The sequence below is a fragment of the Xyrauchen texanus genome, chromosome 19 (assembly GCF_025860055.1).
Source record: "Xyrauchen texanus isolate HMW12.3.18 chromosome 19, RBS_HiC_50CHRs, whole genome shotgun sequence".
Classification (NCBI taxonomy): domain Eukaryota; kingdom Metazoa; phylum Chordata; class Actinopteri; order Cypriniformes; family Catostomidae; genus Xyrauchen; species Xyrauchen texanus.
Genome location: NC_068294.1, coordinates 31,095,751 through 31,114,286, shown reverse-complemented (window position 1 = coordinate 31,114,286; position 18,536 = coordinate 31,095,751).

The window sequence follows — 18,536 nt, the reverse complement described above, 5'->3', positions numbered from 1 at the left end:
ACGCTGCTCCCTGAGCACCATGCATCAAGCTAGGCAAAATTATATGAAGGGTAACATATTATGTAGGCTCACTATCTAGCCATATTCCTTTTAAATCCCCTTCATCACACCTATGAAGTCTCATACATCATACAATTCCCATTAGTCTTATCTCAACTGCTCTTGCTCATTCCTAGTTCATTTCTGTGCAATACTGCTTCACCTCAGCATCAATGGTGGCTCTGATACTGCTTTGGTTCTCTGTAAATGAAATGCAGCATCAATGCAGCCTTAAACTTTGTGTTGTCATGACAAAAATTATTTTAGGATTTATGATGTATAATAGAATATTTTTTCATTAGTCATTTAATGTTTCTGTTTTCATATTTACAACATTAATTTCATGACATTATTTATGAATTTGTAACTTCTGTTTTTTTGTTTTTGTTTTGTTTTTTACGCCTATGAGCAGTATAAAAGAGTTTGTGTAAATGTAAATGTTTGTGGTACTGTTTAGGGGTCTAGACTGTGGCTAGTTGATACATGAGAACATTGTCACAAGAGCAATATTTCAGTAAAATTTGGAGTCAAATGTCCAATTGCGCAAATGTGTTTTATGTCTAGCAGAGGTTTTGTATGTTGGTTTGAAACATCTTGTTCAAAACTCTCCTAAATTATAAGGGTTTTTTGTTGTTGTTGTGAATTCTATAATCTAAAGCAGTGGTTCTTATCCTTTTTGACTCCAAGGCCCCCCATTGTCAGAGAAAATATTCAAAGGCCCCCCATGTAGACTGTTAGATATTTATATTATAAGATACATTTATTAAAAGATAATTCCTTAAAACTTTCAAATTCAAAATGTTTAGAACTGTATGTTCTTCATAAAAAGGAAGCTGTTGAAGAGAATTATTGAATTTTTTTAATTTTCAGTAAGTTGAATTATAATAATTATATAAAAAAATTAATATACTATCATATTTAAAAAAGCCCCCCTGGAAGTGAGCTGAGACCCCCGACCCCCTAGTTGAGAAACACTACTCTAAAGTAAATGTTGACTATCATAATATTTTTGTTATTAATCTTGGGTAAACAGGTGAACATAATCAAACCACACATACAAACATTAAGGAAAGGGTCAATTATATTGTGAAGGCAAATTTTCACTGAAAGGTTTAAATGTGTTCTTTGTACTATTGTAATTTTCATGAAAGTCAAGGATGTACGTTGTCACATTTTTATCAGGGCAGGTTGTCACATCCCTTTTAAATTTCCTAAATGTATACAATTTGGAGTACTTGCTAGCCAAAACTATGTTTTGATACTTTGTACGTGACCTTTTCCATTTACATTGATTCATGAATCATTGTATACCTCATAATTGTTTTACCTTTTAAATTTAGCTGAAAAGCCAATAATAGGCTATTTAATGCAGGCAGGCAAATAAAGAGATGTTTATATTTTGTTTTGGTGGTTGTGATCCCACTAGGCCACTGATTTAATGGCAGGTTCCATTGTGACAACTTACCCCATCTCTGTTCCTACTATTGGGGCAAGTTGTCCCAAAAGGTGAATTTGTGTTGATTGATCTGTATCTTTTTTCTGGGCAAAATTAGTGATATTGTGCAAAGCTTTTTTGTAGTCAAGACTTCAAGGTATGTGGCAATACATACATCTACTTTCAAAAAGAAAACCTTACCCTGGGAAATGTTCACTAGAGTAAAAGTGTGACAACCAACCCAGCCGTTCTCCCCTATATGCCATTTTTAGATTTTGCAGTGTAAATACGCCATAATAGAGTGATGCATGTGCTTCATTCCAATTTGTACTAAATTTATATTTGTAATATTAGCCTTTATTAGCCAATCTAGTGTGTGTACTTAAGATCCCCATGATTTTCTTGTGAGTTCTGAAACAATTCTCTCAGGAGTTATTGATGTCTTCATGTGTTTGTTTTGAGAGAGGTCTAGAATTTACTTCTGGGTGGAAACCCCTGCAGAGCCATGGCAGATGCTTGTTTGAAGCTTGTTGGACAAATCCTCTGGTTTTTACTTTGTCCTTGTGGCACCAACTCCAATAACACCACCCCAAGCAGAGAGAGAGAGAGAAAACAGCAAATAATATGTGCTATGGGAACAGTAATTTGTTTGGCATCAAACCTGTGTTATTTCTCCAGGAGATTGGTGCAATAAGTGCGTATTCAAATTATGTAAAAATCCCTAGTGCTTAAGAATAAGAAATCATAAATAAAAAACACATACCATTAAAAGTTGCAAAATTAGATCACAAACTGGGTTTGTGAGAGCAGTGAAATACATTTCAAATGGATAAGGGTGTAAAAATGAAGTCAGACTCTGAACTCTCATAGTTAGAGAGAGGGAGACAAGATGCCATAAGCAGGGTGTTCTGGTTTTGATGCTGTATGTGTGTGTGAAATTCACATGTTCAGCACCAAGAGTTCCACCCATTTTCAGATTGATTCTGCTCAGAGGTTCTGCCAGAAAAAGAGCAAGTAGAAGAATCAAAATTTTGTACAGAAGTAATATCACGATGAATCGTAATTTCGTGAATCCTTTCTACGGACTGCAGCCACTCCAAGAGCTAATCTTAAGGCTATTCTTCAACCACTGCCTGTAGTTTATTTTTCCTCAAACATTACATCTGGTTTCATTGGATAAGAAATGTGCAATTTTTGTTTTTGAACATAAGCCACATTTTGTTCAGCTTCAGTGATGAAGCTTATCAAACCAATGGTAAATATACATTCAATGACATTCTCAGCTGCCTGCACCATTTATTTATTTATTTGATATGATTTATCTGTCCTTTTCCCAATGGCAACAAACTCTTCACCTCAAAAATTGTGTTATCTTGATGTTTGAGTCTATCTGTCCTTGTAGCAGTAGCAATATATATATAACCTATTGTACTGTCTTTAAGTCAAACATTAAGAGAAGAAATGATGAATATGTATATGCTAACACTATATCATTAACTCTGTCCCATTGGTTAACTCATACTTTTAATTGTTCAGAACCAATTCCTTGAATGCCTCCCACTCCTGTGAAGAAGCTGATTGTTATTCCCTGTGACATTCTCACTCTGGGCGGAGTATTTTACAATGCACTCAAATTAGATTAAATAGGATTCACTAGAGGATGATATACAGCTGTATTGTTATGAAATCAATCACGATATATATTTGCTAATGTTGCTGTGTAAGAGATGCCAGGTGAGGCTTTACATGAAAAAGATAGATTCCCTTGGCAACAAGCACCAGAAACCAAACAATGTCCCAAACTGTAACCTAATAGTATTCAACCAAATTCATCATAATGGAAATATATAATTCATCATAATGAATAATAGCTATTGCATTGTGTAGCTATTGTGCAGGGATCAGTTGAAGAATTAGTGCTATTATGTGTGATATTTAAAGATATAAAGTGTTATGTTGTGCGTTCGAATAAAGGAACTTGCAGATTGTCCAGACAAGAGCAGCACAAATCTTAAAGGTCTGAAATTTACCACGGTTTGAAAGGTCACTGTCTGAGTCTCGCATGCTGCTGGGAGTTGTAAACGACCCTTCTTATCAAATGTTAATGCTGCCAGACCGACATCGCTTCAGGGACAAGACGGAATATGTCTTTGAGGTCTTAGAGTCCCATAGAAACAAGTAATTCAATTTGCATGCAAAAATCTTGTGCTAATTGCATCTTGCCTCATAGAGGATCAAATGGAGTTCTTTTGTAATTCAGGCGGTGTGCGAGAGTATGTAAGATCTCGGCAGGAAGTGTCTTTTTGTGAAGCTGTCGACACAGTGACATGGCTTTTATGAGATGGAGGCTCAAGGCCTCTATGATTTTACATGAGGTATGGGCTCTTTCTGGAAAAGGCTCAAGGTTCAATTTGGTCTAAGCAATTCAGGTCATGTTGACACGGACAAGAAAAGACTGAAATATCTTGCTTTACATTACAACAGTCCGGATATCAAGGTGCATGAAATCATATGAAATTTGTTGACATATTTTTTCTGTTGTTATCTGTGTTCATACCCAAAAATTATGTAAACAAATCGTGAAACAACAAAACGTTATTTCAGCCATTTTTATATGCATTCATGACATAAAATGCATGCGACAACCTGCCTCAATAAAAATGTACCTACCTGACTTTCATAAAAACACATTTGTACTAATAACACATTTAAGCTTTAGGTAAAAATCTTCTTTCAAAATATAGTTGACCCTTGCCTTAATGTATGCCAGTGTGGTTCACTGCAAAAAAAAAAAAAAAACATTTGTCTTGTTTTCCAGTAAAATATCTAAACATTCTTAATACAAGATCGATTTATTTGAGAAGCAAAATGAGAAAAAATTGTTTGTCTTGTTATGTGCCAATGGGGTAAGAAAAAATATGATTTAAAGGGATGTTGATGAAAAAATGTTTATTTTTCTTATTTGTCTTATTTTACGCATAAACTCATACACTTTAGATTTCTCTAAACACATGGCTTACTATATTAGGTCATTCTGCTGCTTAAGTAATATTTTCTAGTGCTAAGGAGTTTTAGACATTTTAGACAAAAATATAATGATAGTGAAAAAAAATATTAAAGAGGGTTTTGAACTAGGTGTATGAAACCAACACACAAAACCGTTGCTAGAAAAAAACACATTTGCGCAAATAGACTGTAGACTCCAAATCTTATCTTTACTGAGATATGGCCGCTGTGACAACTTACCCATGTGGCAACTAGCCCGTCTCCACAATACAGTCAACACAATCAATTCAAGAGTTTAACAGTATAACAGTATCACTGCAAAGGCCTTTTTCCTTTCAGAATTTTTTTTACGTTGCCAAGTAATGGCAAGTGATAATCTGTTCAATCATCTTTCCCTGTGTTGCTCCCACTGATAATGCAGCAAAGGAGTGTGTGGAAACTGAGATGCAGCCAACCAGAACTCTTCCGAGTGCTAATTATGTGGTGTCTCAAGTAGGCAATTTTAGGAAGCAAAAATAAGCTTCAATGTAGATTTGATTGTCCTTGAAGTGCACAATGAGAGCTGTTCATTACAGTCTAGTATTAATGACGACACCCTGCGCACATGCACTGTAAACCCACTGTGTGCTCCAGTATATATAGACATAAAGAATGGTAATTGTATCAATGTTAATTATAAATGGAGAGTAGGTTGTCCAAACAAAATTGAGGCACACAATACAGACTGCCAAACACTGGTTTGAAATCCACAGGCATTTCATCCTGCTGTTGCTATACAATTGTCCTAAATGCAATGCAGTATTTTTCCCTTCAAACAAGAAAACTACGCCAATTGGAGGACACAAAGACACACTTGCAGCTGATTTTGCAGGTCACACTGCCCCCTATTGAATATAAACTGGAAATCCAGACTTTAATTCATAAAAGCCCAGTGGCACAAAGGATTTTTAAAAAACAACTTGCCTAAAACATGGACTTTCCATGATAGATAGAAGGTGTTATATGAAATGCATTAGACACAAATGTTGCTAACAGGGGGACAAGCAGAAATAAAATGTCAGGCATGTTGTCTGGTGGGGAAAAAATTGATTTTCTCAAATATATGGTTATTATTTTGAGTTCTTTGACAGTAACCTTACCTCCAGACAATGCCATAGCCTTTAAAATATTTATCAACGTTCTCACAAAAGAAACTGCATACAAGTTCCAGCCGCATTAGGAAAGTGGAAGCTAAATCGTTTCAGTAGAGGGGTATGGATTTCCTGTCAGACTTGTGGTGTAATGGCACAGGCTAAGAGAGTGAATCCTACATTGTGCACTATGTAGATGAGCTTTTGGCTGTAATTGAAAGAGAGATAATACAAGCGGCCAGAAAGCACTCTCCAAAAGTGATTTGGAACGAGACAGGAAGACAGGAAGACACAAGTTTTATTTCCCCAGAAAAACCCTCAGTCAAATGTTGATGAGTAAAGACAAAATCTAAAAAAAGAGAAAGCAAGCACATGTTTTGGCACAGCACACACTGTGTTGAAATTGATGTATCTGACATTGTTTGCTAGGATCAACTCCTTTCCCCTATTGGTACTGTCCAGGAAAATAAACGATGCACAAGTGCAGGCGCAGCGGGGTGTCAGAGCTAACTTGCCGTTGTTGGGAGATGTTTCAAATTGTATTCTCAAAGGTCACGCTCTCCTTTCTCACAGTCTTTGCCTGTCACCTTAGCTTTGTGCATGGAATCCTCCTATTGATTCTTCTCCACAGAACACGTCCTCCACGGAAAGACGTTCAAATCTCAGCGTGGTAGCACGCAGTGGGCCCACTCAGGGGCATACTGGAGAGCACTTGATTGGGGCGGCAGATTGGAGCTGAGGGTAAAGGGGCATTATCTGCCTTACGAGCAATAAAATGATTGCGACTGAAGGTGAAAGCTTCCTTTTCCTTGTACAATTCTGTGAAGCTAAAAGCCGAGAGCTGCATTTCCTCTCTGTTAGTCCAAGGCCAAATCACCGGCCCCTGCATGTACTCTCTCAACAATACACCAAACTGCCGCTGATTTGATGGCTCAATGTTCCTTGTAAGGCACGGTGTCCTCAAAGGAAAACTGTGCTTTCTGTTGCACAAACCTGATTCTAGACGCTTTTCAAAAACAGCAAATGGAAAGCACAATAGAGAGCTCTACACACTGTAATTTGACAGAGGTTTCAAAGGTTTTTCTTTTCCCTAGATCTTTTAAAAGTGTAAAAGTGTTAGCATGGAAGTATATTTTTTCACAATGTGATGTATTGAAAGATCTGGCAAATAAATGTCAAGTTTATTTGGAAAAGCTTATCAATAAAGCCGGTATTGATCCCAGCTCTTTATTTTCCCTGCTCTATCTCCTTGTGGCCCGATAAATCATGCTCTTGGAATTCATGTATCCACAATGGGTCATTTCACCCACTGTTTGTAGATGTAAATAGCCTCTGTCTTTGTGTTGAATTAGCGCCACTGGGTTGCTGGTTTGCTGGAGGATTAATGTCAGCATGTGCTTGAATTAGCAATCAATTGCTCTGCAGTCATGTAGGACATGCAACAGCTGTAGATTTGCTAAAAGATGAAACTGGATGTCATTAATTTTCTGCAGTGTGAAATATTGAGTGCATGTAGCAAAAAATAGAAAAACAGATCTCTAAATCGAGAAATTCTTTCGAAACAGATTTCTGTGACAGTGTGCCTACAGAAGTAGACAGCATTCTACCATCTGAGAAATTAAGCAAGTGGGTTTGTTGCTTACATCTTCATGCCTATTCAGGGATGAGAAAATGTTCTGCGGTAACATACTTTTAGTAGACATAAATATCTGCTGATTGGTTCTCACATATAACACAAACATCATTATATTTTGTTATATTGGTTACTGTAGAGGTAATATTGAGAAGAATAATGCAAATTAGATTTTTCAGTGTACTTTTTGGATTGTATAAATTGTACAAAGCCTCTTTTCTAAGCTTTTTACTGGTACTGTGAAGCATAATTGTTTTAGGACACACAAAATAAGCCAATGTAATTTGCATATAGGTTACAAACAAAAGTATGCATTATGATTATCTGATGTTATTACAATAATTACTCTTCCTTATTTTTAGCCCCAGAAACGTTAAAGTATGTTACAGGCAAATTATATATTTTAAAATAATTGACTTACAGGAGATAAATGAATCTCGGTGAGAATATGAATCTCAGAGTTGCCAATTTGACTGTTGGAGTTAAGTTTTGTAAATTACTTAATCACATACCTGACTCATAAGCTAATTTAGTTATCTACTGATAAAAAAAGCATAATACATGCATTTGGTACAATGAAAATGAAATTATTTTGAGCTCTAATTTTGTGAAATATCTGTGAAACATATACAAAATGAAAAAAGTGTACAGATATTGTGATTCTAATTGTTTTAATTAGTCTGCCATTCGACAAAAGCCCAGCAGTGTGTTTTTATGTTATGCTAAATAAATACCTTTTGTTTGTTTTACACCTTTTATTTAGCAAAATTGAAATGCAAATACAGTACAAAGACAAAGAGTGGCAGGTACACAGACTGCAATACCTCACAGATCCAGCAGAGGGAGATAGAGTTCTTTGTTTAACGATGTGTGACCTACTTTTATTGTCTAGCACACAGTGTTCCCTCACATGAGGTCAGATAATACAACAGACTTCATAGTTAACTGTCGAGACAACTGTTTATTTACATTATTAAAATTTCATTCTGGTTTAGCCAAGGCGGAAAAAATACTGTTAACCTGTTAACAGTGCCCAGTACATGATCTGGTAACAATTTCACAAAACATTGATTACAACCTTCTATTCTCATGGTCATGTGTTTTTGGTGGTACACGTTCAACTTTGATTTGTTCTGTGAGGCATTCTGTTCATGTTTGTCTAGAGAACATCCTGGTAGGACATAGGATGTGGTTTCAAACAGCGTAGTGGTCACATATTATCTCATCAACATATGCTAGAATAAGCTTCAATCTGTCTACCTGTGAGAATAGATGGCTGATTCCACAACTTATATGTGATCAAAATCTTGATCTGGTGATATTCCGCCACCTGGGCATCCTGTACCACTCTGTTTGCATTAAAGATGCACCAATGCAATCAGACTTCCTACCAGATGTAAACAAGGGGTTAGTCCAACAGACTTATGTTGATCATATTGTGCACACAAGGCTGTTCTTGATTTGCAAAGGAAGGAAAAGCCATGGAGAACAGCTTATCAAACTCCAAAAAAAACACTTCCTTGAACTAGATATGAATTAGCATTTCACAGATTGGATGTTCACAACATACTGATCATATAAAGCTGCAGACAAATGCAAAACTGTTTAGGTTGAACTGGTTAAAATAGTAATAATCTAAAATCTTAAATCTTATTTCCAAATGTATTCTAGAAATGTCAACAAATGCAAATGTGGGGAAGAAGTATTTTGCTTGCCCACATTTGTCCTAGCCACTGTGCGTGCAGCTTTTCAAACCGAAAGTACTGACGTTCTGAACATTGTGTCCCTGCTTTGTTTCTGTCAGGGAAGTAGCTCACCACCGAGAAAATAACACTGTCCATCGTCTACTAAAGATTTTATTTTATTTTCTGTGATTAACAGAAACACCTCAAATCTGCCATAGACACGTATATAATGGCTTATATTACTTTACCTTATAATGAAAATTAAGTTGCAATGCATACACTGGATAAAGAGCCATTTAGTATTGAGAAGCATGGCAAGAAGTCCAGACTCAAAAATTACATAATTTAACTTTTGCACTCTGCATGACAGATTAAACAGCAAACTTATAATGCTTGTTTAAAGCATGTACTTCTTATGTTTGTATTACCACAGCACATAAATCATAGTCATCTCTCTGACATCAGTGGAAAATGGATGGAATATACAGTATATTCACATAGTGTATTTTAATAGCTTCTAATAAAGTTGCTTGTAGATAAATATTACTGATATTAAAGGAGGATAATTTACCCAAATTAAAATTCTGTTATCATTTACTCACCTCCATGTCATTCCAAACCCCAGAATGTCCAAGCTGCTCTTTTCCATAAAATAAAAGTGGATGGGGATATGGGCAAGCCATGGTCACCATTCACTTTCATTTTTTGGATAAGACCAGCTTGGACATTCTGCTAGTTAACACAAAAAAGGATGTTTGGAACAACATTAGTATTAGTAAATGATGAGAACATTTACATTCTGGGGTGAACTATCCAAACCTGGGGATTTGGAACCAAAAAGTCCTCTACAATTCTTTACTTCCAGTGGAAACTACACATCTAGCAGACTTAATGTTGCTTGTTTATATAACTACAGTATTGTTGTGGGATTTAGGCAGAGAATAAAGCAACACAACTTATTACATGAACTTTCTTTACTTCTTCTCTTTCACTTCTTTAGGGTGTCATTTTCATCCTGTACTTCCTACTCTAGTGCTACCTATAGGGCTGACGGTGACACCACATCTCAATCTCTTTTAAAAGCAATTGTACTTACAGTCTTCACCTTTGTTCTACACGATGAACACATTCTCCCCTGCATTAAAGCAACCTCACAAAATACACTACATTACATTACATTACATCACTCTAGGCTGTATAATATTTGTTAATTTTATCACTCTGCCTTGTGAAGTTCCCTTTTTACGGTGAACCAATGAACACTTTAGTTCATCATATTGTCCTGAGGCTTTTCAGGCTTTTCAGTACCCAATCTCCCCCTTCCAATATGAGACAAGAGCGAGGTGAGAAGCGTTCCATCAGACAGTTTGTAAGTGTACGGTCCAATCTTTTCCAGTACTTTCAGGGGTTTTGAAAATGCAGATTGTAATTTAGGAAGAATACCTGGTTGTTTCACTCGAACAAAAGATCCTTGTTGAAACGATAATTCCTTCCCTCCACACTTGTAATCCATGTGCGTTTTGGATTTCCTTTGTGTATGCACCACACGATCTGCAACCTCCTGCGTTGCCTAATAACTGAAGACACTGCAAAGTCTGAAGCCCTGAGTTATTAAGTTTAGTACGCATTTGTCTCGCTTGTAACAGTCCAGCTGGTGAGCTCAGAGTTGACGAATGAGGTGTAGCATGGTATGCTTGTAGGAATTCCATTGTGAATCCTTTGGCCTCCAGAGAAGCAGTTAGCACTGTGTGCTTAAGAGCATGGTTAAAGCATACGACTTCTCCATTTGCACGAGGGTAGTACACAGATGACGTTCGATGAATGATACCTCGGTTTTGCAGAAACATCTCAAACTTATATGACATGAACTGAGATGCATGATCTGAAATTAGTTATTTCGGGTTACCCTCACAGCTGAACACAGTCAAGAAATTGATTGACTGTTTTAGAGGTTACCTGGGGCAAAAAGCTATCTCCAGCCACTTACTTAAATAATCCGGCAGTCTGCCGGAACTTTGTCAAATTGGCCCCATAATATCGTTGGCAAGTTTCTCCCAAGCCCCATTTGCAAGGAGTACAGGCTGGAGTGGCGCTGTGCGAACGACAGCTGACTTGTCATGCGATTGGCATTAACGCACGATGAGACGAGAGCTCATGTTGAAGTCTGTAGTATGGCAGTAAGTAGACAGAGAATAAAGCAACACAATTTATTACATGAACTTTCTTTTCTTATTCTCTTTCACTTCTTTAGGTTCTCATTTTCATCCCGTACTTCCTACTATAGTGCCACCTACAGGGCTGATGGTGACACCACAAGTATGAAAGATCATAGCTACATAGGCACAGGAATAGATATTACTTATGGTTGTGTATTGAAAACTTAGGCTTGTGGCAATGTTCATGTTTTGTGGTCACACAAAACAGTATGTGTGAGTAAAACATAATCTGCTTTGCACATGTAAGGAAGTATAGTCACATGTGTGCTATCAGTCTGAGATTTTAAGAATATAAATACACTGTATACACTGTACAGTATTTGTGCACCCCTAGGCAGGAGGACTGAAAAATTCCCTTATATGCTTCCCTTTTCAGGTTAGTTCTACTGTAAATTCTTTAAACATTCAGTCCCATGGGTCCCACACAATTTCCTGTGGATGTTTAGTTATAGGCCTATGTGGCTTGTTGTGTTTGCAGGTGTTTAAAACATGCCAATTGCAGTTAGGAATTGCAAATGCAGTCATAGAGTCAGAGCTCATGCAGACACTTGACTGAGATGTTTGAAAACGGTCCGTTCGGAGAGTTTTTACATTACGTGACATGCTACAACTTGTCAGTCTGCACACCAAGTTCCAAAATCAAATGCGTATAATTGAAGTCAGGGGTGTAATGTAACGAATTACAAATACTCACGTCACTGTAATTAACTACTTTTCCCAAGAAATGTTATTTTTAATTAGTTTAAACATTTTATAATTTTTCTTGAGTATATTTTAAGTGCTGTAACTGTACTTTTACTGCGCTATTTTCCCACCGTCTGTGTTCGCTACTTCCCTGTCCTGATTTACATTTTTATCTATCAACATGATTGAGAGTCTCGTGACTCTCGTCAAATCAAATCATACGTAAAAAACTTGAATGGCAGCTGCAGATATGGCACCAACTGTGGAGAATTCCTCAAGCACAGTTTACAGCGGAACATAACCGGCCGCAACTGAAAGGGCTTTTCGCATTGAAAAAGTCAAATTGCTTGATCGTGTCATGTGAGTTTAACTTGCTCAAGCCATAAATCAGTATTAATCCTGCCTCTAATTTGAAGAAACATATTGAGGTAAATGTTATATTTCTGCTTACAAGATTCTATGTGTCTATAAAGTAGCCTGTAATTTAATATCTATCACTAAGATTATAGGGCTGCTGTGACAGATTAATGCAATGTTATCAATAGGGCTGGGCAATACAATTATCTAGATGTTTATCGGAAAAAAGAGAGATGTCCTCAATCAAACGTTTTAGAATTTTTCTATATTTAGCCTATGTTCTACATCTAGAACAGAGATGTTCATTGTTGTGTTGTTCGTTTCAATAACCAGTTTTTATCATTGCTTTATCAACTTTATTAACTACTTGATCACTCTCCTAACTCTCACAATCTCTCTCCCGTTCACACCCCCATTCTCGTGATATCACTACACTACATCCCTCCCTTTGTTAGTATTAGATAACTTACATACTCCCAAATAACAAGTTATCTTCAATTTCAACCTTTGTTAATTTTACTCTGAACAAATATTTACTACAGCTATATTGTTTCAATCTAAACTAACTAAACATTCAACAAACATACCTACCAGTAGTCAAAGGTTTGCTACAGGAGTCCAGTACTGTAACAGAAGAACTTTGTGGCTTTTCTGCAAAATCTGACTTGACCACTGTCTCATGAGTTCCCTGATCACTTAGTTTTTCTAGGTTCTGGTATGCTAATCTCCAATTGAATGGGAACATTACGAATGTGCTTCACGTTCCTCACAATCCTAGAGCCATCCTGTACATTGACCATTTCAAAGGAATCGTCCGATGTGTATATCTCTATACTTAGAGTCCAGCTTGCCATCGTCCATACTCGCCACATATACGGTATCTCCCAACTTAAAGTTGTGTTCTTTGGCTCATCTTGCCATGTCTGCGTACTGCTTCATTTTTTCTTTGTAGCTTTTATGATGGCTTTCAATGTCTTCTGTTTCTCTTTTGCCTGTGATGAGACTAGGCTACTTTGTGTGCATATCGCATCCAAACATCAGACAAGCTGGTGTCTCACCCGATGCTCCATGTGGTGTAGATTGTTAGGCAAGAAGAATCTTCGAAAGATCTTCTCTCCAATTTCTTCCCTCACTTTTAGCTGCTTTGAAGGCTTTCTTTCTTTCATTATCAGTCACTACTTCCAATGGATACCCAAATCGGGCAAATATTTTCATAATGTCCTTGTTAACGGTCTCAGAAGTTATATCAGCAATGACTACTGCTTCAGGGTATGACGTGTAGTCTATAACAGTAAGTGTATAGACATTCTGAATAGGACCCACCAAATCAACATCTATCTTGGTGGAAGGTCTAGGAGGTAGTTCTACTGGATGCAGTGGTTGATCTTCATGCAATGGTTGATTCAGAACACACGCATTAAAGTTTTTGACCACTCTTTCTTCCTCCATGTCCATATTAGGCCAATAGAATTTGCTTCTCAAGAATAGCTATGTGCAAATTATGCCTTGATGTGTCTCGTGTGCAATTTTCAAACCTTTGCTCCCTGCATTGCTTGCGGTATACTGTCTATTGTTGGTACAGGGTGTCTTTCTCTTACTACCGCTTTATTCACCTCTCTCAGATCTACACAAAGTCAAAGTCAATGTTTGACACCCATTCAGATCCTTCGTGCACTTCCCCTATGATTTCATCTTCCAGCATTTTGTCCAGCTCCTGATTCACAGCCCCTACCATCAGGTATGGTAAATTAGCTTGAGCTACAGGTGTGACCTTTTCATTCACATGATATTTATATGGCTGTGACTTTTGATTTGACCCAGTCCTTTAAACAAAGACTGATATTCAGCATCAACTTTCAAAAATCTTTCTGACGAAATTTCAATTGCACCAACCTGGCCTGTGGTATTCAGAATCTTTAAATCAAAACATGACTGTCTTCCTAACAGCGGCTCTACATTTCCTTTGATTACAAAAATGTCATCTTTTGTGTCATTATCCTTCCATTCAAAATGTGCGTCATAAAATTCCACATAGTGGAGTTCTTCTCCAGTGAAATTTCTTCCACTTCCTGTATCTATGATCATCTTCAGCCTCTGTCCATTAACTCTTATGGTCTCTTTTCCTTTGGTATCAACTGAATAAACAAATTCATCAGAATCAGAATTGTCATTTACTGCTCTCACTAGTTTGTCTTTGCGGTCTGACATGTCTTTGGCCTTGTATCTGTCCTTACAAGCTCCAGTGAGTTGTTTTTCTTTCTCCAAACATGTGCATAATGCATGTTGCTGATTGCGCTGATTGTGCTTTATCGGACAGTTATCTGCTTTATGTGTTGTCAGTCCACATCTATAACACTTGGTGTCGCTGTTGTTCTTTTCAAATCGCCCTCTGCTGGATTTTGATGTTTCTCTTTTGCATGGAAGCTCTTGTACCCTTCATGAAATGAATGTGATTGCCTTTTTCTTTAGTATTGTTTTCTGAAAGCACTTTAGACTCTGCTTGGGCTGATTCAAAAATTCTTGCAAACAGTTAATGCTCCTTCCAATGTAACCCCTTCTTCCTGCAAAAGTGTATCTGTTAATTGTCTATATGCACATTTCTTGATCTTGTATCATATCACATTCTAAAGCTTCGAACTCACAAGATTTGGCCATTTCACTTAACGTGTTCACAAATGCGTCAATCGTTTCATCATGTAGTTGAGATCTCAGTCTGAATTTGTGTCTTTCCAGAACAAAATTTTTCCGTGGAGTAAAGCATGCAGTGCAGCTACAGTCTCCGTATATGAATCTTTAGGACCCGGGATATTTGCAAAAATCCTCTGCACTGGAGCACCAATACAATGCAAAAAGTAGCGCATCTTACCGCATCGGCACCATTGATAGTTCCACTGGCCAATTCAAAGAAACTGTATGAGTCTTTTCATGTTTTGTATTCTGCATACAAATCCGAAACTCTGAGCTTCAATGGAATAGGTGGCAATAACTGAGCCTGTGCATCAACATGTATCGCAGGTGCTCGTGCTATGGCTCCTTCCCCTTCTATGCCAAATCAGATCCAAATGTCGCTTCCAAAGATAGTTAAACAGTAATCCCAATCGTTCTTTGTATGTGTTCATCCTCGTCGCCATTTATGCTGTGTTGTTTGTTTTAATAACCAGTCTTTATTTTTGCTTTATCAACTTTATTAACGGGGCGGCACGGTGGTGCAGCAGCGGTTAGCACTGTCGCCTCACAGCAAGAAGGTTGTGGGTTCAAACCCTGGTTGCCCCGGCCTTTCTGTGTGGAGTTTGCATGTTCTCCCCGTGTCTGCGTGGGTTCTCTCCGGGTACTCCGGCTTCCTCCCACCATCCAAAAGACATGCAGGCTAGGTTAATTGGTGTCTCCAAAAAATTGCCCTAGGTGTGGATGTGGATGTGGATGTGGATGTGGATGTGGATGTGGAGGTGAGTGTGAGTATATGTCTGTCTATGTGTGGCCCTGCGATGGACTGGCGACCTGTCCAGGGTGTCCCCCGCCTTTCGCCCAATGTTAGCTGGGATAGGCTCCAGCCCCCCGCGACCCTGTACACAGGATAAGCGGTTGACGATGGATGGATGGATGGAACTTTATTAACCACTATCTCAACTACATGATCGCTCTCCTAACTCTCGCGATCTCTCTCCCGTTCACACCCCCATTCTCGCAATATCACTACACTACACATTACATCAATCATGACCACTGGTTGGTTGATCTAGATGAAATATAAAAGATCGATATCTGTTGCTGTGCACTGTTTGATTGACAGGCGGCTAGAACATTGTATTTGTGCTACTTAAAGAAATAATTCACACAAAAATGAAAATTTTCTTATAATTTACTCACCCTCATGCCATTTGATGAGTAGGGAGGATAATTAATAATAATGTATGAAACATAGGAGTGGTGGTGGTGTAGTGGACTAAAGCTCTTCACCCCGCCTTGACTCACTTTGACAAAAATAACACGTATGTCAGGATGCTATTCATTGATTTCAGTTCTGCCTTCAATACTGTGATCCCATCCAAGCTGATCTCCAAGCTCACTGATCTTGGCATCAGCCCCTCCCTCTGCAACTGGACCTCAAACTTTTTCACTAACAGACCACAGTCTGTTAGGATAAGTACCCACAAATCCTCCACCCTCAATTTGAGCACTGGTGCACCACAGGGCTGTGTGCTGAGTCCAACTCTCTACTCCCTCTTCACCCTCGACTACATACCTGAGCATGGCTCCAACTCCATAATCAAGTTTGCAGATGACACCACGGTGGTAGGCCTGATCAGCGGCGATGATGAGACGGCCTACAAGGAAGAGGTACAGCACCTGGTAGTGTGGTGTGCCAACAACAATCTCACACTCAACACCCAGAAGACCAAGGAACTGATTGTGGACTACCGGCGGACTAGGAAAGGACACACACTCCCATCTACATTGATTGGGACGAAGTGGAGCGTGTGACGAGCTTCAAGTTCCTGGGTGTCCATATCTCTGAGGATCTTTCCTGGACCTACAACACCTCCACTCTGATTAAAAAGGCGCAACAGGAAAGCTCACCTGTCCCCCCACATCCTGCTGAACTTTTACCCATGCACTATTGAAAATGTCTTAACAAACTGCATCACAGTGTGGTATGGCAACTGCACTGTCTCAGATCAGAAGGCGTTCCAGCGGGTGGTGAAAACTGCCCGATACATCACTGGTGTCCAGCTACCCTCCATCAAAGACATTCACAATAAACGCTGCCTAAGGAGGGTGAGAAGCATTATCAAAGACACCTCTCATCCCAACCACGGTCTGTTTACTCCTCTCCCATCTGGGAGACACTATAGGAGTCTTCGCTGTCGCTCCAGCACACTCAGGAACAGTTTCTTTCCCTCAGCTGTCAGCCTACTGAACTCTAAGCTCAGGCGCTGAACACTACATCCCACCCGAACTACATATTCTTATTTTTTTTTTATTCATTTATATATTTTTTTTTTTTTCGCACATTCCCTTGCACATTTCTTTCACATAACTTCTACCTCCTGATGCCGCTTGCACTGTTATGGACACCAGCCATATACATATATTTACACATTTACATATTTATACCTCATTCTGTACAATGCATCTTCATTTGCACCTTGTACTGTATTATAGACATTTGCATTGAGCTGGTCTCTGCTTCTCTAAATCATAACTTTGCACTCTATTGCACTATATATATATATATATATATATATATATATATATTGCTATTTGCACTTCTTGTTAGATGCTAGCTGCATTTCATTGGCTCTGGTACTTGTATTTTGCACAATGGACAATAAAGTTGAATCTTATCTAATCTATAGCACATAACTGGTAATCAGTAGGTTGCTGGTTTGATCCCCAGAGCCACCACCATTGTGTCCTTGAGCAAGGCACTTAACTCCAGGTTGCTCCAGGGGAATTGTCCCTGTAATAAGTGCACTGTAAGTCGCTTTGGATAAAAGCATCTGCCAAATGCATAAATGTAAATGTAAAAGTAAAAAGGATTTAAATATTGATCTGTTTCTCACCACTTCTATAATTTTTCTTCTGAAGCCATGGATTAAACCACTGGAGGCACATGGATTAGACTACGTTTATGCTGATTTATGTGAATGTGGATCGTCAATATTTTAGCACCAATTCACTTTCATTGTATGGACCAAAGAGCTGAGATATTATTCTAAAAATCCTAATTTGTGTTCTGCAGAAGCAAGTCATCCACATCCAGGATGGCATGAGGGTGAGTAAATGATGAGAGAATTTTCATTTTTGGGTGAATTATTCCTTTTAAGCCTGATGTAGCCCCTGTACCCAACAACTTTTCCCAAGCCTTCATCTATTGTGCAGGACATGACGTGCTGTCACATTAAGGGAAATTTAGACCCTACACATAAACTGATTTTAATGTAATTGTTTCATACATTACGTTTACAAATGATGATCAGTGTATTGAAAAAACTATTTTAATCTTTTCGTTTCTGTTATCATGTCTCTCTATTATTTTTTGGAATCAGATTAATTTAGTGTTTATCATAGATAAGTGATGTATTTTAAAAGTTGCCATACAGTGTTCATTATAATGGGGCATAGGTTTTGCAACTCAGTACTCAATACTCACTACTCATGAGTACTTTCAAATGAGCAACCCTTTTACTCTTACTTGAGTAGTTTTTAGGACAGCAACATTTACTCTACTCACAGTACATTTTTAACAGTTTTTCAGTACTGTTTCCACCTGTGATTGAAGTTGTGAGTCAGAGATTTGAGGATTCATGTTCAACAACAACATCCCATTAACCAGAAAACAACGTAACT